General features: G+C 55.0%; 1 long non-coding RNA gene across 3 annotated transcripts; it reads right to left on the bottom strand.

Moving 5' to 3' along the window:
- Nucleotides 1–10,862: 10,862 nt before the first annotated feature.
- Nucleotides 10,863–13,530, bottom strand: LOC141407335 (uncharacterized). Of its 3 annotated transcripts, none has more exons than XR_012416156.1 (2): nucleotides 13,404–13,530; nucleotides 10,863–11,047 (listed from the first exon to the last, which is right to left on the bottom strand). It is a non-coding gene; the product is annotated as an uncharacterized lncRNA (long non-coding RNA). The 3 variants fall into 3 exon arrangements; XR_012416157.1 differs by having other exon boundaries at nucleotides 10,863–11,041; XR_012416158.1 differs by lacking the exon at nucleotides 10,863–11,047 and adding an exon at nucleotides 12,633–12,857 and having other exon boundaries at nucleotides 13,404–13,497.
- Nucleotides 13,531–23,901: the final 10,371 nt, after the last annotated feature.

Below are 23,901 nucleotides of genomic sequence, written 5' to 3'. Positions count from 1 at the left end.
GCACTCAAGCCTGGGCCACAAAGCCAGATTCTGTCTCTAAAAAAAAGGAAAAAAAGAGGCCAGGCACAGTGACTCCTGCCTGTCATCCCAGTACTTTGGGAAGCTGAGGAGGGTGGATCACGTGAGGTCAGGAGTTGGAGACCAGCCTGGCCAACATGGTGAAACCCTGTCTCTACTAAAAAGACAAAAAATTAGCCAGGTGTGGTGGCATGCACTTGTAGTCCCAGCTACTCTGGAGGCTGAGGCAGGAGAATCACTTGAACCCGGGAGGCGGAGGTTGCAGTGAGCCAAGATTGCGCCACTGCACTCCAGCCTGGGCAACAGAGCAAAACTCCATCTCAAAAAACAACAACAAACAAAAAGAAAAAAAATAAAACTACGTATGGCAGAGCCACAGGATAAAAGGAGTAAAGGGAGCCCAGGTTCCTGACACTGTGACACTCCTTGTCATACAAGCCCTGGCACCCTCTAAACACATTTTGTTTTTGTTTTTGAGACGGTGTCTTGCTCTGTTGTCCAGGCTGGGGTGCAGTGGCACAATTCAGCTCACTGCAACCTCCGCCTCCCCGGTTCAAGTGATTCTCCTGATTCAGCCTCCCGAGTAGCTGGGATTACAGGCACCCACCACCACGCTCAGCTAATTTTTTTGTATTTTTAGTAGAGACGGGGTTTCACCATGTTGGTCAGGCTGGTCTCGAACTCCTGACCTCAAGCAATTCACTCACCTCGGCCTCCCAAAGTACTGGGACGACAGGTGTGAGCCACCGTGCCCGGCCAATATCTTGACAATGAGAGAAAAATAAGCTTCCATCGAGTCTGAGCTGTCCTTTTCTCAGGTTTTCTACTGGGTCTGCTTGACTCTGAGTCTAGCACTTTTCTTGCTTTTCCAGCGTTTCTTCTCTGAGGAGGTGCAGTGAGGAACAGAGAGGTCATGGTTCAGAGTAGGCCCTGGGGTTTATGATTTGACATTTTATGTAGGGTGCAGGGACCCCAAATGATTTCTATCTTTATTTTATTATTTATTTATCTTTTGGGACGAGTTCTGCTCTGTCACTCAGCCTGGAGTATAGTGGCTCCATCCTGAGTCACTGCAACCTCTGCCTCCTGGGTTCAAGTGATTCTCCTGCCTCAGCCTCCTGAGTAGCTGGGATTATAGGGGTGTGCAATCACGCCCAGGTAATTTTTGTATTTTTAGTAGAGACAAAGTTTCACCATGTTGGTCACGCTGGTCTCGAACTCCTGACCTCGTGATCTGCCTGCCTTGGCCTCCCAAAGTGCTGCGATTACAGGCGTGAGCCATAGCGCCCAGCTATTATTTTATTTTATTTTAGAGACAGAGTTTCGCTCTTGTTGCCCAGGCTGGAGTGCAATGGCATGATCTCGGCTCACCACAACATCTGCCTCCCGGGTTCAAGTGATTCTCCTGCCTCAGCCTCCTGAGTAGCTGGAATTACAGGCATGTTCCACCATGCCTGGCTAATTTTGTATTTTTATTAGAGACAGGGTTTCTCCATGTTGGTCAGGCTGGTCTCGAACTCCTGACCTCAGGTAATCTGACCACCTTGGCCTCCCAAAGTGCTGGGATTACAGACTTGAGCCACCGCACCCAGCCTTTATTTTTAATTTATTATATATTTTTTAGACAGGGTGTTGCTCCATTGTCCAGGCTGGAGTGCAGTGGTGTGATCACAGATCACTGCAGACTTCACCTCCAGAACTCAAATGATCCTCCCATCTCAGCCTCCTGAGTAGCTGGGACTCTGCTGTTGCACCTGGCCCAAAAATGATTTTTAGTCATTAACTCCTTTTTCTTTCTTTGTTTTATTTTTGTTTTTTTGAGACAGGGTCTCGCTCTCTCACCCAGGTTGTAGTCCAATGGTGTGATCTCCATTCACTGCAGCCTCGACCTCCTGGGTTCAAGTGATCCTCCCACCTCAGCCTCTCGAGTAGCTGAGACTACAGGTGCACACCACCACCCCCAGCTAATTTTTTTTTTTTTTTTTTATAGAGACGGTTTCGGCTGGGTGCGGTGGCTCAAGCCTGTAATCCCAGCACTTTGGGAGGCCGAGACGGGTGGATCATGAGGTCAGGAGATCGAGACCATCCTGGCTAACACGGTGAAACCCCGTCTCTACTAAAAAATACAAAAAAAACTAGCCGGGTGAGGTGGCGGGCGCCTATAGTCCCAGCTACTCGGGAGGCTGAGGCAGGAGAATGGCGTGGACCCAGGAGGTGGAGCTTGCAGTGAGCTGAGATCCGGCCACTGCACTCCAGCCTGGGAGACAGAGCAAGACTCCGTCTCAAAAAAAAAAAAAAAAAAAAAAAATAGAGACGGTTTCACCATGTTGCCCAGGCTGGTCTCGAACTCCTGGGTTCAAGCAATCCTCCTGCTTTGGTCTCTCAAAGTGGTAGGATTACAGGCTTGAGCCACTGTGCCTGGCCACTGAACCCATTTTCACAGGAAATTTTACTCAGAAGCTCAACAACAACAACAAAATCACTTCCTGAACTGAGAATGTCCAGTTGAAGTGAGTGGGGTGGGAGCCCTACCCACGTGGCCTCCCCCCTAGGTCCCCAGTTCCCTAAGCCTCTGGCACAGCTACGTATTTATTTATTTATGTATTTATGTATGTATTTATGAGACGGAGTCTCGCTCTGTCTCCCAGACTGGAGTGCAGTGGCATGATTTCGGCTAACTGCATCCTCCACCTCCCAGGTTCAAGCGATTCTCCTGCCTGAGCCTCCAAAGCAGCTGGGATTACAGGCGTGCACCCCCACACTCAGCTAATTTTTGTATTTTTAGTAGAGACGGGGTTTCGCCATGTTGGCCAGGCTCGTCTCAAACTCCTGACTGCAGGTATCTGCCCACCTCAGCCTCCCAAAGTGCTGGGATTACGGGCGTGAGCCACCGTGCCCGGCCAGGGCTACATTCTCAAAAGCACCTTCCTGCCCCCTGCCGTACCCCAGGGTGGCAGGACCCAGTCTCTGGGTGTCAGACAGAGAGAGTGATGGGAAGGCTACAGTGACTCAGCCGGGGAGCCACCAACAGCCAGCCATTACCCCTGGGCCCGGGGTCAGGCAGGGCTGCTCTGTCACCCTCAGGAGTGTTTGGCTCCAGGGACTCAGGGCACAGCAGCACCTTCCCCAAGTCCTCCCCCTCCCACAGGGCAGGCATGGGAAGCAGCAGGTCCCATCTTTCCCCAGGATACTGCCTGGCAATGCCTGGGTAGCTGGAGTCCAGGTCAAATGCGGGGGAGCAGGAGGGCCCAGAGCCTCAGCTCCCCTGCCAGGCTCCTCAGGCTTCTCCTACATCAACAAAGCAAATGAAGGCAACAAACTCAGAAAGCACTTCTCCACGGTTCCCTCTGCCATGAGTGGCCGCGCCACACCCGGCCCTGCCCCACCCCACCTCTTCCTTCCCACCGCTCTGTGACTCAGAGTTAAGAGATGAGATACTCTGAAATCACTCTAGGGTGAGGGGCTGGCATTTGTGTTGCCAGCCTGATGGACCCGGGAGGCACCCACAAACTACTCCCTCGGTGGCTGAGGGTGCATCCTTCTGTTCAGCGAGTCATCAGGAAGCATGTCACAGTGGAGTGGTGCTTTCTCCATTGGTGGCAGGTGGAACACAAGTTTCTCAAACTTTTCCACCATTGTTTCCCTAATTGTGCAGGCCAATTGACCAGGATAATGGAGGACTGCTGCTATCACAAAAGAACCTTGGTTCATCAAAAATCCACGTGAGGCTGGGTGTGGTGGCTCACGCCTATAATCCCAGCACTTTGGGAGGCCAAAGCAGGCAGATCACTTGAGGTTAGGAATTCAAGACAAGCCTAGCTAACATGGTGAAACCCCGTCTCTACCAAAAATACAAAATTAGCTGGGTGTGGTGGCGCATGCCTGTCATCCCAGCTACTTGGGAGACTGAGGCAGGAGAATCGCTTGAACCCGGGAGGCGGAGGTTGCCGTGAGCTGCGATCACGCACGCCATTGCCCTCCAGCCTGAGCAACAAGAGCGAAACTCCATCTCAAAACAAAAACAAACAAAAAAAAAACAAGAGCGAAACTCTGTCTCAAAAAAAAAAAACTAAAACAAAAACCAAAAACCAAAACCAAAAAATCCATGTGAGTGTTACGCTCTACCCCTGCAATATGGGAATGCTTGTATGATGCAAAACTTACGTTTTGGCCGGGCGCGGTGGCTCAAGCCTGTAATCCCAGCACTTTGGGAGGCCGAGGCGGGCGGATCACAAGGTCAGGAGATCGAGACCACAGTGAAACCCCGTCTCTACTAAAAATACAAAAAATTAGCCGGGCGCGGTGGCGGGCGCCTGTAGTCCCAGCTACTCAGGAGGCTGAGGCAGGAGAATGGCGGGAACCCAGGAGGCGGAGCTTGCAGTGAGCCGAGATCGCGCCACTGCACTCCAGCCTGGGCAACAGCGTGAGACTCCGTCTCAAAAAAAAAAAAAAAAAAAAACTTACGTTTTATGCATTTGCTCAATTTTGCACCTCCCACTCCAAATGGCCACGGAAGCCTGGTGCTCCAGAAGCTGTTCTGTGCTATCCGGTGGCTTCTCCTCAACCTAGCCTGCACTCGCCAGGCTCTCATTCTTCTAGTTGAGAAGCAAAGTGTTAGAGAGAGCATGGATTTTGCCATTGGAATTGCTGGCTTCTGGTTGTGGCTGTGTGACCTTGGGCATCTCACTTGACCTCTCTAAGCCTCCATTTCCCCTCTGCTTTTAGTCCCCACTGAGGCCAACGTGTGTCTGGAAGTGGGGGTGGGGGTGGGGGTGAGGCGTTGGGATGGCGTTTTCTTCCTTGGCAGGCAGGGCCCTCAAGAGACTTAAAGAGGGGCCGGGTGCGGTGGCTCATGCCTGTAATCCCAGCACTTTGGGAAGCCAAGGCGGGCAGATCACCTGAGGTCAGGAGTTCGACACCAGCCTGACCAACATGGTGAATCCCAGTTTCTACCAAAAATACAAAAATTAGCTGGGCATGGTGGCACGTGCCTGTAGTCCCAGTTACTCAAGAGGCTGAGGCAGAGGCAGGAGAAACCCTTGAAACTGGGAGGCAGAGGTTGCAGTGAGCTGAGATGGCGCTACTACACTCCAGACTGGGTGACAGAGTGAGATCCAGTCTCAAAAAAAAAAAAAAAAAAAAAAAGAATCTTAAAGAGGGCTGCTGTGAGTTATTCTTGCAGACGAGGAAAGTACCCCATTTTAACTCCTTAGTCTCTGGCTCTGGCTGGGTAGGGCCATCCTGGCTTGGTACTTTTGCCCTAGCTCAGTCCATGGTGAGCCCACCCAGGTGAGCAATGCTCCTGGTCATGCGGTGCAGAGGCTGGGCCGGGCACTGTGTGGATCCCCATGCAGGATGGGTTCTGGGGTGCACAGAAGAACCTTTTTCAAACATGGTGGTAAAATACACATCACATAACATTTACCGTTTGAACCATGTTTAAGTGTACAGTTCATGTCCTTGCCATGGTCAGGGGAAAGAAGGAGGAAGGGAGGAATGGAAAGAAAAGAAAAGAAAGAAAGAAGAAAGAAAGGAAGGAAGGGAGGGAATGAAAGCGAAAGAAAGAAAGGAAGCAGGAAGGAAGGAAAGAGAGAAAGAAGAGGAAGGAAGGAAAAGAAAGAAGGAACTAAAGAAAGAATGAGGGAGGGAGGAAGAAAGGAAGGAAGGAAGGAGGGAAGGAAGGAAGAAAGGAAGGAAGGAAGGAGGGAAGGAAGGAAGGAAGGAAGGAAGAAAGAAAAGAGTGTACAGTTCAATCTTTCCAAGCCAAAACTCCATACCCATTAAACAATAGCTCCCCATTCCCGGCTCCTCCCAGCCCCTGGCAACCACCATGCTACTTCCTGTCTCTCTGAATTTGACTACTCTGGACACAGAATATAAGTGGAATCCTACAGTATTTGTCTTTTTGTGACTAGCTTATTGCACTCCGCATAATGTCAGGGTTCGCCTTTCATCCATGCTGCAGCATATGCAGAATTTCCTTCTTTCTGCGGTTAAAGAGCTCTCCACTGTCCATATAGACTATTTGCTCAACCCTTCACCCGTCTGTGGACCGCTGGGCTGCTCCCACCTTTTGGCTGTTGCGAATGCTGCTACTGTGAAAGTGGGTGTGCAAATGGAGGAACATTCTTTTGATGGTGTTGAATTTGGTTTAACCCATATTAGAGCAAACATAAGGAGCACAGCAAACATCACAGATATGAGACATGAATGCTTAGGGTGCAGCTACATTGACGAGGTGATTTCAGGTCAATCACGAAAGGGCGACAGCGGACAGGGTGAGAGTCGCCAGGAGCCAGCGGGAATGACTTCGGTTTGAGAAAGTCTAAGCTGGGTCAAGCCAAGGAGGAGCCGGGGCCTCTCGCCCCGCGTCTCCCTCTCCGGGATCCCCTCCCCGGACCTGCCACTCCGGTCTCCGGGCTCGCCCGGCTGCCTGCGGCTACCACACACCCTGGGGCAGTTTTGGCCCCGGGTCCCAGGAAAGCATCTGATTGGCTGTGTTCTCACTAGGCCAGCCCTGATAGATCACTGGCCAGCCTATGGATAGGCTCCCCTCAGTCAGATGCCCATGCCTGGTCCAATCAGCGGTGGGCAGTCTGGAGGGTCGGGGAAGGAGCTGTGGCTGGCGGGGCTCCCAAGTCCTGCAGGGACTCCTGGCGGGTCCAAGGTGAAGCCCGGCCAGCCGCAGGCTTCACAGCGCCCCCTGGTGGTCCGGGGCGGAGGCGGGGAGGAGCCCAGGCAGCCGCAGAGGGAAGTTCAGGGCAGTCGCGGAGGCTCAGACCCGTAATCTCAGCACTTTGGGAAGCCAAGAGGGGAGGATCGCTTGAGATCGAGAGTTTGAGACTAGCCTAGGCAACATAGTGAGAGCCTTATCTCTACTAAAAATTAAATTTAAAAAAGGGGGGTCAAGGTCTGAGGATGGCTAACTCCACTCTGGACTCCACACCTGAGGGTAACCAAGGGAAGGGTTTTGGGGAGCGGTCCTGCCTGGGGCTGACCCCCCAGAACTTGCCCAGCTCCTCTTCTATCTGGGGCTGGGGGAGTTGGTTGGTGCGGGGTGGGGTGCGGGGACCCAGAACCCCCCAAAGCTGTTCTTCTCTCCCGGTCAGCCTCTGCCCTCTCCTAGCCCCCTTTCATCACTCAGGGAACCCTGAAAGTGAGGACCTCAGGTACTGTGCGTTTCCTAACGTCGCCTCAATCCTGGGTGTCCTGTTTGGACACTCGGGCCTTCTGCGCGGCTCTCAGCGAATCTCTGAGCACAGGGATGCGTGGGTACCCCGCCCTTTGGTTCCAGGCTCAAATCAGTGGCACAGTGTCCCCGCCAGGCCAGAGAGAGGGGTCGGCTCCCAGCCGTTCGTGGGTAGCTGGGGCTGGCGCATGCACATCCTCTCTGCCTTTCCCTCCCGAAGCGCTGCCGTGGGCCAGGCCGCACCAGAACGGCGGGCATCCCTAATTGCCCTGCACTAATTGCAGCTTCACCTGCGCAGCTGGGCTGGCCTCCCCTGAGCCTGGAGCTTGTTATTGGAAATAAGCCGATTTCTCCAGTTTGGGAGAATTCAGACTTGGGGGTTGAACTACTTGTGATTTGGGGCATTTATCATTGAAAATAGGCCTCGTTCCCTCATGGAGAGTTTTGTGTAAACAACTCGGCGCCACACATCCAGGCTCGTGTATCCGTGTGGGGTTTCCAACCTAAGAAACACGAGGCGGCACCCCAGGGCCCTAGGACCACGCACAGGCCCCAAGGGTTTGGGGACTGAAACCGGGAAGGTTCAGGGCTGCCTCCAGCATTGACCAGATCTCAGCTGAGCCACAGCCCATCTGAAGGCTTAGCCCAAGCTCTGGCTTTTTTTTCCTTCCTTCCTTCCTCCCTCCCTCCCTCCCTCCCTCCCTCCCTCCCTTCCTTCCTTCCTTCCTTCCTTCCTTCCTTCCTTCCTTCCTTCCTTCCGGCTCTTTTTCCCTCCCTCCTTTCTTCTCCCTTCCCCTCCCCTCCCCTCCCCTTTCCTTTCTTTTTGACAGAGTTTCACTCTTTCACCCAGGCTGGAGGGAAGTGGCTCACTGCAACCTCCACCTCCTGGGCTCAGGCAATTCTGTCTCAGCCTTCTGAGTAGTTGGGAGATTACAGGAACCCACCACCACACCCAGCTAATTTTTTTGTATTTTTTAGTAGAGATGGGGTTTTATACCATGTTGGCCAGGCTGGTCTTGAACTCCTGACCTCAGGTGATCCACCAGCCTCGGCCTCCCAAAGTGCTAGGATTATAGGCATGAGTCACCACGCCTGGCCCTTTTTTCTGTTTTTGAGATTGAGTCTCCCTCTGTCACCCAGGCTGGAGTGCAGTGGTGTGATCATAGCTCACTGCAGCCTCAAACTCCGGGGCTCAAGTAATCCTCCCAACTCAGCCTTCTGAGTAGCTGGGATCACAGGCACATGCCACTATGCCTGGCTAATTTTAAAAATTTTGTGGAGATGAGGTTTTGCCATGTTTCTCAGGCTGACCTGGAATTCCTGGGCTCAAGTGATCCTCCTGTCTTAACCTCCCAAAGTGCTGGGATTACAGGTGTGAGCCACCCACACCTGGCCTTCTCTAAGAGTTTTACTGATGTAGGCCAGGAGTGGTGGCTTACACCTGTAATCCCAGCACTTTGGGAGGCTGAGGTGGGTGGATCACTTGAGACCAGCCTGGGCAGCATGGTGAGAATAATTATTGCTGAATAATTTCCATTGTATGGAAATCCCACACTTTATACATCTATTCACCAGTTAATGGATATGCCTTTCCATTTTGGGGGTATTATGAATAATGCTGCTATGGACTGTTTTTTTTTTTTTTTTTTTTTGAGACGGAGTCTTGCTCTGTTGCCCAGGCTGGAGTGCAGTGGCCGATCTCAGCTCACTGCAAGCTCCGCCTCCCGGGTTCATGCCATTCTCCTGCCTCAGCCTCCCGAGTAGCTGGGACTACAGGCGCCCGCCACCTTGCCCGGCTAGTTTTTTATATTTTTTAGTAGAGACGGGGTTTCACCTTGTTAGCCAGGATGGTCTCGATCTCCTGATCTCGTGATCCGCCCGTCTCAGCCTCCCAAAGTGCTGGGATTACAGGCTTGAGCCACCGCAACCGGCCTGCTATGGACTGTTGACTAAAGAAATAAAATGTGGCTGGGCATGGTGGCTCATGCCTGTAATCCCAGCACTTTGGGAGGCCGAGGTGGGTGAATCACAAGGTCAGGAGTTTGAGTCCAGCCTGGCCAATGTGGTAAAACCCCGTTTCTACTAAAAAAAAAAAAAAATTAGCCAGGCGTGGTGGCACACACCTGAAGTACCACCTACTTGGGAGGCTGAGGCAGAATGGCTTGAACCTGGGAGGCGGAGGTTGCAGTAAGCCAAGATCGCACCACTGCACTCCAGCCTGGGCAACAGAGCAAGACTCCGTCTCAAAAAAAAAAAAAAAAAAAAAGTCTGGGCACAGTGGCTCATGCTTGTAATCCCGGCACTTTGGGAAGCTGAGGCGGGTGGATCACCTGAGGTCAGGGGCTCGAGATCAGCCTGGCCAACATGGTGAAACCCCGTTTCTACTAAAAATACAAAAATTAGCCGGACACAGTGGTGAACGCCTGTAATCCCAGCTACTCAGTAGGCTGAGGCTGGAGAATAGCTTGAACCTGGGAGGCGGAGGTTGCAGTGAGCCGAGGTCGCACCACTGCACTCCAGACCAGGTGACAAAGCAAGACTCCATCTCAAAAATAAATAAATAAAAATTTAAAAATGAAGAAAAAAAGAAAGCTTTTAAAGATATGAGTTTGGGCCGGGCGTGGTGGCTCACGCCTGTAATCCCAGCACTTTGGGAGGCCGAGGTGGGCGGATCACAAGGTCAGGAGATCGAGACCATGGTGAAACCCCGTCTCTACTAAAAATAGAAAAAATTAGCCGGGCGCAGGGGCGGGCGCCTGTAGTCCCAGCTACTCGGGAGGCTGAGGCAGGAGAATGGCGTGAACCCGGGAGGCGGAGCTTGCATTGAGCCGAGATTGCGCCACTGCACTCCAGCCTGGGCGACAGAGCGAGACTCCGTCTCAAAAAAAAAAAAAAAAAAAAAAAGATATGAGTTTGATGGCTGGGCACGGTGGCTCATTCCCGTAATCCCAGCACTTTGGGAGGCTGAGGTGGGCGGATCATCTGAGGTCGGGAGTTCAAGATCAGCTTGACCAACATGGAGAAACCCCGTCTCTACTAAAAATACAAAATCCAGCTGGGCATGGTTTTGCATGCCTGTAATCCCAACTACTCAGGAGGCTGAGGCAGGAGAATCGCTTGAACCCGGGAGGCGGAGGTTGTGGTGAGCCAAGATTGTGCCATTGCACTCCAGCCTGGGCAACAAGAGTGAAACTCCGTCTCAAAAAACAAAAAAGAGTGAGTTCGATTCAGAACCCTCCTGAGGACATTACACAGAGGCTGATAGCCCAGAATATTTCCTTAGAGAGTTTTTCTTACATTGCTTCAAAATAGTGTTTCAGCTCACAGCTACACAGGAGCTGTGGGAGTCCAATACGGGCAAAATCACATCAGACTTGCTCAGAAGTTACACTGAGGCAGTCACACCAAGGTTTGGGTAAGAATACATCTGGTTATAGATTACAGAGGCATCATCACTAACCAGATGTTATGAGGAGGAAAAGGCAAGGCTAGGGTCATGGATCTTTTAGAGAATGTAGCAACTCAAGCCAGAGGTGTGGGGATGGAGACTGTGTGCTCGTCACGTTTTGTCTTCAAAGCATCTTTCTGGAGAGCTGCAGGTGGTCACAGAGGTGGGGCTTTGTGAAATTGTGCTGCAAACAGAAACGAGCATGCATGGCTTACTAGGTGTGCTACTTTACCTCACAGAACGTTCACATACAAATCTTTGTGTTAGAGAAGATGTTTTCAGGCCAGGCATGGTGACTCATGCTTGTAATCCCAGCATTTTCGGAGGCTGAGGCGGGAGGATTGCTGGAACCCAGTTCGAGCCAGCCTGGGCAACACAGTGAGACCCTGTTTCTACAAAAAAATAATTTAAAAATCAGCCAGGTATTGTGTCACTCCCTGTAGTCCCAGCTACTCGAGAGGCTGAGGTGGAAGGATCACTCGAGCCTGGGAGGGTGAGGCTGCAGTGAGCTGTGACCATGCTCTCTAGCCTGGGTGACAGAGCAAGATCCCATCCCTAAGAAAATATATATATATTTTGTTTTCATTTCTTGGGCAGGTACCTAGGAGTGGAATTGCTGGTTCTTATGATGAGTTTAGGAAATGGCCAAGCTTTTCCAAAGACGTTGCATCATTTTGCATTCCCACTGGGAGTGTATGAGAGTTCCAGTTGTTCCATGTTCTTGTCAACAGTCGGTATGGGCCGGGTGCGGTGGCTCAAGCCTGTAATCCCAGCACTTTGGGAGGCCGAGGCGGGTGGATCACGAGGTCAGGAGATCGAGACTATCCTGGCTAACATGGTGAAACCCCGTCTCTACTAAAAATACAAAAAGCTAGCCGGGCGTGGTGGCGGGCGCCTGTAGTCTCAGCTACTTGGGAGGCTGAGGCGGGAGAATGGCGTGAACCCGGGAGGCGGAGCTTGCAGTGAGCCGAGATCACGCCACTGCACTCCAGCCTGGGAGACACAGCGAGACTCCGTCTCAAAAAAAAAAAAAACAGTCGGTATGTTTGGATTTTTTCTTTTTTTTTTTTCTTTTTTTTTTTTTTGATGAGACAGGGTCTTGCTCTGTCACCCAGGCTGGAGTGCAGTTGCACGATCATGGCTCACTGTAACCTTGACTTCCCGGGCTCAGGTGATCCATCCACCTCAGCCTCCGAGTATCTGGGACCACAGGCAGGCGCCATCATGCCCAGCTAATTTTTTTTGTTTTTTTGTTTTTTTGAGATGGAGTTTCGCTCTGTCACCTAGGCTACAGTGCAATGGCGCAATCTCAGCTCACTGCAACCTCTGCCTCCTGGGTTTAAGCAATTCTCCTGCTCCAGCCTCCCGAGAAGCTGGGATTACAGGCGCCTGCTATCAAGCCTGGCTAGTTTTTTTTGTATTTTTAGTAGAGTTGGGGTTTCGCCATGTTGGCCAGGCTGGTCTCAAACTTCTAACCTCAGGCGATCCGCCTGTCTTGGGCTTCCAAAGTGCTGGGATTTCAGGTGTGAGCCACAGCGACCGGCCATGCCTGGCTAACTTTTTTTATTTTTATTTTTTGTGGAGATGAGGTCTTACTGTATTTCCCAGGCTGGTCTCAAACTGCTGAACTCAGGTGATTTGCCTTGAGTTCAGGAGTTTGAGCCTTGAGCGTTTGTATCTTAGCGACTGGTGCTCCTCCAACCTCCCCAGGGCGCTGAGGATTTGGAGCTTCAGGGAGAAGGAAGAGAATTCCCAGCCCCTCCTTAGCCAGTCCCATCCTCCTCCAGGAGCCTTCCCTGCTTGTTCTGGCCCTGGAAGGTCTGCTGGCTACAATCTGTCTCCACTGCTTCCCCATCATTGTGCTAAGCTGTGATGCCCATAATAATAAACCAGGCTTCCTGGGATTCATGCGTTTTTGAGTCTCATTCCACGTGGACTCTGGGCTTGTTTTGGAGAGTGAGGTATTAGAAAGCATGATGGGAGCAGAGGTTTAATGAGCTCTTGCACATTGGGGCTTGTCCTGTCATGCTGTGAGGAAGACCAAGTCAGCCACGTGGAGAAGCCAAGCAAAGGAGCCTGGAAGCGGGGCGGCAGCCCATGCTGGCGGCAGCCGAGCTCCCACTGGCAACCAGCACCGACTGTAGCCGTGTGGGTGAAGCCACTTGGACATTTCACTCCAGTTGGACCTCCAGATACCTACAGCTGTAGAGTGAGCCCAGCGGACACCACATGAAGCAAAAGACTCATCCAGGCGGGGTGCGGTGGCTCACACCTGTAATCCCAGGACTTTGGGAGGCCGAGGCGGGCGGATCACGAGGTCAGGAGTTCAAGACCAGCCTGACCGACATGGTGAAACCCGTCTCTACTAAAAATACAAAAATTAGCCGGGCTTGGTGGCGCATGCCTGTAATCTCAGTTACTCAGGAGGCTGAGGCAAGAGAATCGCTTGAACCCGGGAGGTGGAAGTTGCAGTGAGCTGAAATCACGCCACTACACTCCAGCCTGGGCAAGAGTGAGGAAAAAAAAAAAAAAAAAAAGAGCCATCCAGTCAATCCAGAGAACCGTGAACAATACTACATCATTGCTGTTTAAAGCCACCCTGGCAGGGTTGTTTGTTACACAGCAGAAGAGAACTGATACACTGTGGAGATCTCCTTGTCTCTCAGGGGTCACTGGCATCACCTGCAGCCCCTCCATCCTCCACCTTCCCCCTTCCTGTCCATCACTTTTGAAAGGTGGGCGGCTTACCCAATCACTGCCCTCCTGGGGCCAGGAAGCCCCTTCCAGTCCAGCCCTCTGCTCCTTTCACACTGGGCATTGAGGAAAGCATCTCCTTGCAGGGCCTCCGCACCCCTCTAGGCCCTCAGCTCCCTGCTGGACATACAGACATAGGGTGGCCGAGTGAGGGGTGGCTCCTGGGAATCCTGATGCCGCCACCTAGACAGCACTGGACCCTCAGTGGGCTCTGCGGACCGTGTCCTGGGGGTTCCTGGGTGGGGACAGCTGACGGGCCGAGGGGGTGGCGCAGCAGGGATGGGAGCTGCAATGGAAGGCTAGGCTGAGTCCCTCCCCACACTGCCCGCACGCTCTCGCCTGCAGCCAGCTCCTCAGCCGCTCTGGCCTCAGCGTCTGCACCTGTGAAGTGGGCCTGGAGTATGCGGAAGTCCCAGCCGGGGAGACACACAGGAGCCTGAGGCTGGGGAAGGCAAGGGAAGTGGCAGTTGGGACGCGCGAGCAGGCCGGGCTGGGTGGACGGCCACCAGGTGGAGGGTACAGGAGCGCGAGGGTCCGCTCTCCGAGGGAGATGGGGCTCGGACCGGGGAACACTGTCACCCGCAGGCCGCGGGCCGCGGACAGGCAGAGGCAGAGCCTGGGACCTTGAGGGCGTCTCCCGACTGGGCGGGGGGCGGCGCTCGTCCCCGCTGGCGGCGCCGGGAAGCGGAGGCGCGCACAGCCCTCTCCCTGCGCCCAGCGCGGTCCGCGGACTCCGGCTGGGGGAGGGTAACCCGGAAGGGGCCCGCCGGACCACCTGCCCCGCCCGCCCCGCAGGGACCTCCGATCGGTCCAGCCGGGGGCAGGCGCCGTGGCCGCGGCGCGGATGGAGGGACTGTGGCCATTTCACGCTGGGGAAGGTGGAGACCCTGGTGGGCAGGGGCCCGCCGAGGCCGCGGGGCGAGGGGAGAGCGGGGTGGGCACTCAGCCCGCGAACCCCACCACCGGGGACAGGGCGCTCGGACGTCCCGGCCCCCGCAGCCTGGGGCGCCCGGGTCGGGGGTCCCTTGCTGGGCTCCGGCGGAGGCGGCGGGTCGCAGTGACGTCCGCGGCCGCCAGGGGGCGGTGTCGGGCCGCGCTGGGCGCTGGGGTTGCGCTCTGGGCTGCCGCCCGCCTTCCCCTGCGCGGATGGGGATACTGAGGCTCGGACCCCGCCGGCACGGGCCAGGGCCTCGCCTCTCCCCGAGGGCGGTCGGCAGGGTCAGACCAGGGGACACCCCCGCCCCTACAAAATCTCTGCAAAATCTGCCTTGGGGCAGATCAGCGGCGCTCCGCCCCCCACCCATGTCCCGGCCCTGCTGCGGGGCTCGGTCTCCCGACCCCTTCCTCGCCTCGGGCCCAGAAAGTGATCGTGCGGACGCAAGGACCCGGCGGGGCGGGGCGTGTGGGAAGAGGGCGCGCCCGCGCACGGGCCGCTGACACCCTTGGGACTGCCCTGCACTGTGTGACCTGGGCTGGGCCAGGCCCTCCAGTCTCAGTTCCCCCTTCTGACTCACTTCTCTGCAAGCTGCAGCTACTGATCTAGCACAGTCCCGAAGGTGGTCCTGGAAAATAAGATGGGGGCGCAGACGAAGGGGGGCTGCAGTGACCCGGCCCCTGCGGTCCTGCGGGGGGCGTTGTCTGGAGGAGGCGCTGCGAGGAGGCTCCCCCAGCTCCGTAAACGTGCGGCTCGCTCATCCCCAGTGCGAACCCGTGGAACGCTTCCCAGCCCGAGGGGCAGGACGCACTCGAGACCACTCGGCCGAATCCAGCGCGAGGTTGCGAGGAGGGGCGGAGAAGGGCGGGTGCGTTGGATCCTCCCAGCCCGTCCTGCTCCCTGGCGTCCTACTTCCCGCCAGGGCTGGCCACACCAGGACAAGCCGGGAGCTGGGCCGAGCCGAGCCACCACTGGTCTCCCACACCCCCCAGTGTCCAGAGAGCCCTAGGCAGGGAACTTGGTGCAGCCCGGGATGAAACACGGCTTCCTGCCCCCAGCCCTGCGCCAGTCGCTGAGCATCAGGAGGGCCGCACTAGCCGCATCCCCAGCACGCCCTGGCCCCACCCGCTGCCTGCTTAATTCTTCCTCTATGTAGTCATCTGCATTTATGGGCACCCACAGGACTACCCGCCCAGCAGGCGTAGGCAGGCCCCACCCTGTGGGCGGGCAAAGGGGAACCCTCCACCTGGCCGGTGCCAGTAGCAGGGCCCAGAGAGCCCGCGGGAGCTCCTTTAGCCAGGTGACAGCTGAAATGAGGCCACACAGACTCCTGGGAGAGACGCATCCAGGCAGAGGGAACAGAAGGGCCAAGGGCCCTGAGGCTTGAACACAGTTTCCTGGTGGCACAGGAAGGGGTTCGGCCTAGACAGAGAGGAGTTTTGTTTTGTTTTGGTTGTTTTTTTTGGGGATGTTGTCTTGCTCTGTTGCCCAGAGCAATGGAGTGCGATGGTGCAATCTTGGCTCACGGCAACCTCCCCCTCCCGGGTTCAAGTGATTCTCCTGCCTCAGCCTCTCGAGTAGCTGAGACTACAGGCGCGTACCACCATGCCCTGCTAATTTGTGTATTTTTTGTCATCATGGGGTTTCATCAGGTCAGCCAGACTGATCTTGAACTCCTGACCTCAAGTGATCCACCCACCTGGGCCTCCGGAAGTGCTGGGATTACAGTCATGAGCCACCGCGCCCGGCCCAGGGGAGTGGTTTTAGTCTGGCATGGGCAGCCCAGGAGAGGAGGGCTTTAGTCTGGCATGGGCAGCCGGGGCGGGGAACTGTAAGGAAAGAGGGGCCAGGTAGGTGTGACTTTGGTTTGGGGAGGGTCCCTCAGGCTACAGGGAGCTGCAGCTGGGCCTGAGAGGTGTGATGGAGCAGTGACAAGGGGGTCAGGGCATTTCTGCACAGATCCCACGGGGCTTGACCAATGATGGGGGATGCAGGCGATTCCTTATCTCAAGTAGCCTCCTCCAGGAAGCCTTCTCTGCCTACTCAGCTCTGGACTGCAGAACAGCTCCGAGAGCCTGTTTGTTGAATACATTAATCAGTGAGTCTGCTCAGTCGTGTTGGCTGACAAGTCAACTGTCTGACCAGGGGTGGCTGAGCTGAGTCCCCCCATATTGTGAGTGGGAGGAGGAACTACAGCTTTCATCAAGTACAGAACCCCAATGGGGTTACTACAAACTCATGAAACCAAAGGAGGCTGAGGCTAGAGGATCCCTGTGTGAGGATCTCTTGAGCCCCAGAGTTCAAATTCAGAGTTGAAATTCAAATTGAGACACTCCGCCATCTGCCTTTCTCTGAAAAAGAAAAAAACAAAAAGTTTTACCTTAATTACACAAATACTATTTGAACATGTGCCACTTTCTTTTTTTCTTTTTTTAGAATCAGGGTCTCACTCTGTTGCCGAGGCTGGTGTCAAACTCCTTAGCTCAAGTGATCCTCCTGCCTCACCCTCCTGAGTAGCTGAGGTTACAGGTGTGAGCCACCATGCCTGGCCTATGTTGAAATATTTTTAAAAATCCTAGCAGCCGCCGGGCATGGTGGCTCACGCCTGTAATCCCAGCACTTTGGGAGGCTGAGGCAGGTGGATCACCTGAGGTCGGGAGTTTGAGACCAGCCTGACCAACATGGAGAAAGCTGGTTTCTACAAAAAATACAAATTAGCTGGGCATGGTGGCACATGCCTGTAATACCAGCTGCTCAGAAGGCTGAGGCAGGAGAATCGCTTGAACCCGGGAGGCAGAGGTTGCAGTGAGCCGAGATGGCGCCATTGCACTCCAGCCTGGGCAACAAGAGTGAAATTCCATCCAAAAAAAACCCCAAAAAACCAAAAAAACAAATCCTAGCAGCTATGTTATTGGTTCAAGCTTTGTGCCAAGTGTGGCTTCAAGGACTCGGTAGACATCACTGTCATCTCTCCTTGCAGATGAGGAAACCTAGACTTTTCTTTCTTACCTGAGGCTGCAAGTGCTTTAGGCACATGGTAGCCATCCATGTGACTGACTTTCCAAATCAGGACCTGGGGAATGTGAAAAGGAATGGTATTATAATTGTACCTGGATGACAGAGACTGTCCCGGGGAGGTCTCTTAGTCAGGACTTTTTCAAATGACAGATCCATATCCAATGGGCCTAAGCCCGAGTAGCTGGGACTATAGGCATGCACCACCAAGCCCAGCTAATTTTTGTATTTTTAGTAGAGACAGGGTTTCACCACGTTGGCCAGGCTGGTCCTGAACTCCTGACCTTGTGATCCACCCGCCTTGGCCTCCCAAAGTGCTGAGATTACAGGTGTGAGCCACTGCGCCCAGCTCCATTTTACTCACTTATTTAATGGAAAGCCCTAGTGCTCAGGCATGGCTGGATGCCGTGATCCTACAAGGACTCAGAGACAGTGAGGCCATGTAGACTGTCTCACATCTCTGCCCAGGAGGGACTCGGCCCTTAGGCTCCAGGCTCACACCCAGTACTCTCAGCAGGCCCAGCAGGAGAGCAGGAGCCCACAGCAAAGTCACAGCAGGCTTCTCCATGACCATGTCAGCCATACCCCTTCTGATGGTAACCTAGGTAGCTTCCAGTTTTTCCTTATTAAAGATGCAGTAGTGACTCTACCTCCCTAGTACTGGGTATGCACTTGTATTCTCTTCAAAGCTTTAATAATGACATAGTTAGAGATGAAATATAAAATTCAGCTAAATTTTTTTTTTTTTTTTTTTTGAGACGGAGTCTCGTTCTGTCACCCAGGCTGGAGTGCAGTGGTGCCGTCTCGGCTCACTGCAACCTCTGCCTCCTGGGTACAAGTGATTCTCCTGCTTCAGCCTCCCAAGTAGCTGGGATTACAGGCGCCCACCACCATGCCTGGCTAATTTTTTTGGTATTTTTAGTAGAGATGGGGTTTCACCATGTTGGCCAGGTTGGTCTCGAACTCCTGACCTCAGGTGACCTGCCTGTCTCGGCCTCCTGAAGTGCTGGGATTCCAGGTGCGAGTCACTGCACCCGGGTGCTGAATTATTTTATGAAACATTAAAGAATTAGGGCAGTCGAGGTAGCTCATGCCTGTAATCCCAACACTTTGGGAGACTGAGGCAGGAGGATCGCTTGAGCTCAGGAGTTCAAGACCAGCCTGGGCAACATAGCAAGACCTGGTGTCATGTCTACAAAAATAAAAATAAAAAAATTTATTTTTTGTGTGTGGTGGCCTGTGCCTATAGTCCCAGCTACCCAGGAGGCTGAGGTGAGAGGATTACTTGAGCCCAGGAGATTGAGGCTGCAGTAAGCTATGATTGCACCACTGCACTCCAGCCTGGGCAACAGAGCAAGACCTTGTCTTTAAAAAAAAAAAGAAAAGGCCGGGCGCGGTGGCTCAAGCCTGTAATCCCAGCACTTTGGGAGGCCGAGGCGGGTGGATCACGAGGTCAGGAGATCGAGACTATCCTGGCTAACATGGTGAAACCCCGTCTCTACTAAAAATACAAAAAAAAAAAAAAAACTAGCTGGGCGTGGTGGCGGGTGCCTGTAGTCTCAGCTACTTGGGAGGCTGAGGCGGGAGAATGGCGTGAACCCGGGAGGCGGAGCTTGCAGTGAGCCGAGATCACGCCACTGCACTCCAGCCTGGGAGACACAGCAAGACTCCGTCTCAAAAAAAAAAAAAAAAAAAAAAAGACAAGAGAACAAAATCCACAGCAGTGAGCATTGTTTTGGACATGTAACTCGGAACACAGGCAGGTATTTACCTGGGATAAGATGCCTACAAAAGGATCTGCTGGGCCCACAAGCATGCGAGTTTTCCCTGCTGGTGGGGCAAGTGCCTGAATCCTAACCCCACCAGCACAGGCTGTTCCCAGGCTACTCAGTTTTCGCCAGGAGCCTGTACACGTGCTGATTCCGAGCGAAGCTGAATCACATGTCTCCACATGTCTGTTGGCCAGCATGTGGATAGCCTATGGTGCCCTCGCCTGTCTTCCTCCCGGCTGATCTTCCAACTATGTTAGGGGCTCCCTGTGCACTCGAGACGCCACTCCTTGGCTATGCATGCTGGACCCTTTGGCTCCCAGGATGTCCCTTGTCTCCACTGGTTTTGTCCTGTCTTTGTACTGGCATCCCAAAGCTGAGTCTTGAGAGATGCTAATGGGGCTGCAGACGTGGTGGGGCAGAGCCCAGCCTGCCACCGTAGGAGGGAGTGGTAGTGGCTCCTGGTGCAGGTGCCAGTCTTAAAGGCCAGGTGAGCTTTGGTCTGGTCTGGTCTGGCCAGGCAGTGGAAGGACAGGACCTGCATGAGGTGGGGCAAGTGGTGGGACACCCCCAGGCTCTCACCTGGTCCTAGCCACTCTGCATGCTGGCCCCGCCAGTCTTGCCACATGAAACACCTTCCTTCTGACACCCAAAATCCACCTGACTCACATCACAGATAAGTGACTAGTGCTCAGCCCAGTCCCACCGCTGGTGAGTGGCTAATTAGGGGGGATCCAGCGTGTCTGGTGCCAGTCCCTCCCTGAGGAACCTGCCTGCCTGCACCTGTGGTGCCTTCCTGGCCGCAGCCATCTGTCCCATCCCACTTGCCCAGATGGCAGGCTCCGCAGGCCTGGCCGGGCAGCAGGGGCTCAGGTCAGAGAGGATCTCAGTGCAGGCAGTAGATGAAGCCCTCTCCTCGAGCGCCTCCCCAGCCGCCACCCCTTCCCAGTCTCAGCAGACGTCTCCGAGCACCTTTACCTGCGCCCTCCTCTGTGTCTGTGCCCAACGTGCTGCCGCCCCAAGAAGAACTTCCCATGCTGCCAGCCCAGGGTGCCCGTCATGAGTGGCAGGCCCCACCCCAGCCGGCCTCCTCCAGGTTATCAGCTGGCCTGCATCGCCAGCGTTTTTGCCCATCAGCGCACTGCACACATAATGGACACACACACATGCAGGCTGCAGCATGCTGCCCACACACACGCGTGCACACACAGCACGCCGCCCATGATGCACAGATGCATGTGTGGGCCTGCCCACGTGTCTGAGTGCACATACATGCATGTGCACGTGTGTTATCCCCACCGTTTCATTCTTTAAGCCTGCCCCTTCCTCTCCCATCCTCACGGCTCTATCCCGCTCCCCGCTTGCTCCTGAACTCTCTCCAAACAGGCTTCTCCCCCAACCCATGTGATTCTGTAAAGGGCACTGTGACCTATGTGTTGCCACATCCGAATCCGTCCCACCTGACTGCTCCCTTATTTTTGGGACACCTTGTCTTCGGGGAGCCCTGTGCCTTCTTGGCCCCACAGCCCTTACCCACCTCCTTTCTTGGAAGCCCCGGCTGGGGCCTTGGGCCTCTCACCTCCTGTCCCTGGTGCCTCACACTCCAAGCACCCTCTTTATACCCATGCCCCCCACCTCCAGGGCCAAGGACACCTCTTGGCTCCGCCACCTTCCAGGTGCTCAGCTTTCCCCTAACACATGGGAGGCCTCCTAGATTCTCCTCATCTGCTCACACCCTCACCTATGGGCCAGGGGTCCTGCAGCAGGTGGCATGTCTCTCCAGGGATTCCCAGTGCCCTCCACCTGCTACAGCACAGTTGGCTTCAGTGGCTGCAGCCTCTGTCTCCTTGCAGTGCATTCTCAACTAGAGTTGCCAAGAAAACCTAAGCTGGCCATACCACCCCTCTGAGGGCCCTTCCCGCTCCCCAGCATCCTCACACGCTTTCTGGGGCCTCTGTGCTTGCAGCCCCAGCCTCCCCCCACTGCCTGTAGCTCCCTGCCTGGGCACACACAGACCCTGCCCTGGTGCGACAAGCCCTCCCAGAGGAAGAGGAGTATGCCTGGGTCAGGTCCCAGCAGGAGCATGATGGGGTCAAAGGTCAACTCCCATCTGAAGATGGCAAGACCCCCCCTACTCCGCCCTCCGCCTGGGGCTTCCTAGGTGTTTGGAAGTCATGCTCTGCCTGTTCCCCTGTCCCAGCCACCCTCCCTGCAGCCCATCCTCCCTCCCTGAGGAACCTGCCCCTTTGCAGCTGGTCACATGTCCCCGGGCCGCCTCTACTGCAGCAGCGATGCCATGAAACCACGTGGAGGGCACCACCAACCTCGGCACTGCTGCCCTAGGAGGTGCAGGATGTCCACACTCGTGCCCACAGGGGACAGCTTTCATCAGAAGACACTGCAGCAGAGATGGCGGCTGCGACCCAAAGCAGGGGGTTCCCCTGGGGCTGGATCTAAAAGTGACCTGAGGAGAAAAAGGCAAGTGGCTGAGGTGAGGCAGTGCTGTGGGGCCCCGTGGTAGGCAGTGTTACAATGTCTGCTGCCACTTGCACTTACAGTGGGACAGACACGCGGACTCACACTGAGGCTGGCTGGGGAGAGAGGGACAGGCACGCAGGGCTTCCAATCTGCCCTGTGTTGCTCCTTCAACTGGGTCCTGGGCTCCCAGACATCTTAATGCTCTCTGTATGTGTGTCTAAAATAATTCACTAATGAAACCACTTCCCAACCCTCCACTTGGGTCTCCAGGGAAAATCCAGGATCCTTGCTGGGCATTCCAGGCCCCATGGGACCCGGCCAGTCAGGTGGCCTCTGCAGTCTTTGGGTCACACTCCAGACCTTTGCCCCTGCTTTGCCCTCTGCCAGAAATGCCTCTTTCTGCCCATCCGGACTTTGTGGCTATGTCCACATCCACAGGAAGCTTCTAGGCAGCAGAGAAACAGGGTCAGACTTGGCTTTTAGAAAAAGGTCTCTGGGGCAGGCGGATCACTTGAGGCCAATAGATCGAGACCAGCCTGGCCAACATGGCAAAACCCCGTCTCTACTAAAAACACAAAAACTAGCTGTGCATGATGGTGCATGCCTGTAATCCCAACTACTTGGGAGGCTGCGGCATGAGAATTGCTTGAACCTGGGAAGTGGAGGTTGCAGTGAGCTGAGATTGCTCCACTGCACTCCAGTCTGGGTGACAGAGTGAGACTCTATCTTGGGGAAAAAAAAAAAAAAAGGCCTCTAGGATCCCCAGTGAGGAAGGCAGGTGGGGGCACAGGGGCAGGGAAAACATCAAGGGGTGGAGAGAGACCTGCCCTGAGGCCCGGTGCACAGCTTGGCATCCACTGATGCCCTTTCACCCTCGTTCCACCAGTAGCCATGGAGACGGCTGTATCTTAACTCCAGCCTTCGAAGAGGGCAAGAGAGTAGGGGAGTCTTGAGCCACAGATAGCCCACCTGGGCACCATCTCCCCAAGATGTCCCTCAGGGCCTGGGGCTCCCAAAGGTCAATTATTGACCCCAGGACCTCCACTCATTTTGCTCTCCCTGCCATCGTACTCAGAGGCATCCAGAACTGGCGGATGGGAGAAGCTCTAGGGAGACAGGCCTAGACATAGGAGGAGACATGTGGAGCTGAGGCAAAGGCGGGTGCGGATGCCAGGCCCAGTGCCCTCTGTACCCCTACTCCTGCTGACGACCTGGACTCCCTGGAGAGACAGCGTGGCCTGCAAGGTCCCCCGCCCTGAAGTGGGGAGGGTAGGGCTGGTGGGGTCCGGCCATCCCCCTGGTGGGTCCATGCATGGCAGCCTGGGCAGGGTGCATGTGAGTGCCCACCTGTGCTGGGGTGGCCTGACCCTCTCGGCCTCACAGCCTTGCCTGCCTCGTGGTACTGCCCACCTGGCCTCTCATGACTGCTCTGTGGTGTGTGTGCCTAAGGGATTGAGCTCGTTGGGCTGGGGACAGGGGCCTGCCTAGGTCTGTTGAGAGGGCCCAGGTATAGGACTTCCACCCAGACTGACTGGCTGGGGCACAAAGAGAAGCCAGGACAGGGCTGAGTGTGTGTGCAGGGGCGTGCCCTCTGGACCAGGCCCCTCCCACCGGGGCGAGGCAGAGGCCTTGCCTGGATGGAGCGGAGTGGAGGGTCTCCCTGGTGAGATAGTACTGGAAGGGCAGGGACAGCATTCTGGGGAAGGAACCAGAAAGAGCCCTTGCATGGAATGTGGGGATTTCATCATGAGACCCCAGCTGCCTGGCCATGTGTTGGGGACTCCAGGTGGAAGGTCGTGTCTGGGAGGATGGATGGGGGGCTGGGCAGTCATTGCCCCTCTCCAGATCTGCGTCCACACCTGTAAAATGGACCTAGAATTCCCAGCCGCTGGGGCGAGTGAGGCCATAAATTAGTAAAGATGGACCCAGGCTCCTAAGCCCCCTAGGTCATGACCCCAAACCTTGGAACCCCCCACGGAGATGGTAGGGGTGGCCGAGGCCCAATCCAATCTATCCCATCCAAATGTGGGAAGAACTGCAGGGCAAACCCCCGGTTTCCCTCCTGGCCGCTCCTGTCTTTGAGGACACCTCTCTTGAGCCCTGATTTGCTGGCGGATGAACTGGGGATCATCGTGTCCACTGTGGCTGGTGGTCGTGAAACGAAGTGGAAACAAGAGTGTTGAGGCCGAGATGGGCGCAGTGCGCGCTCTTAAAAAGCTGTCCCCATCCGTCCGCCCCTCCCTCCCTTGCGCGGGTCAGCTGGAGCGGGGGCGCGCCAGGCACGACCCTGGCCGGG

This window comes from Macaca fascicularis, chromosome 7 (genome assembly GCF_037993035.2).
Source record: "Macaca fascicularis isolate 582-1 chromosome 7, T2T-MFA8v1.1".
Lineage (NCBI taxonomy): Eukaryota > Metazoa > Chordata > Mammalia > Primates > Cercopithecidae > Macaca > Macaca fascicularis.
The sequence above is the reverse complement of the archived record's forward strand: the minus strand, read 5'-3'. Positions and strand labels throughout refer to the sequence as shown.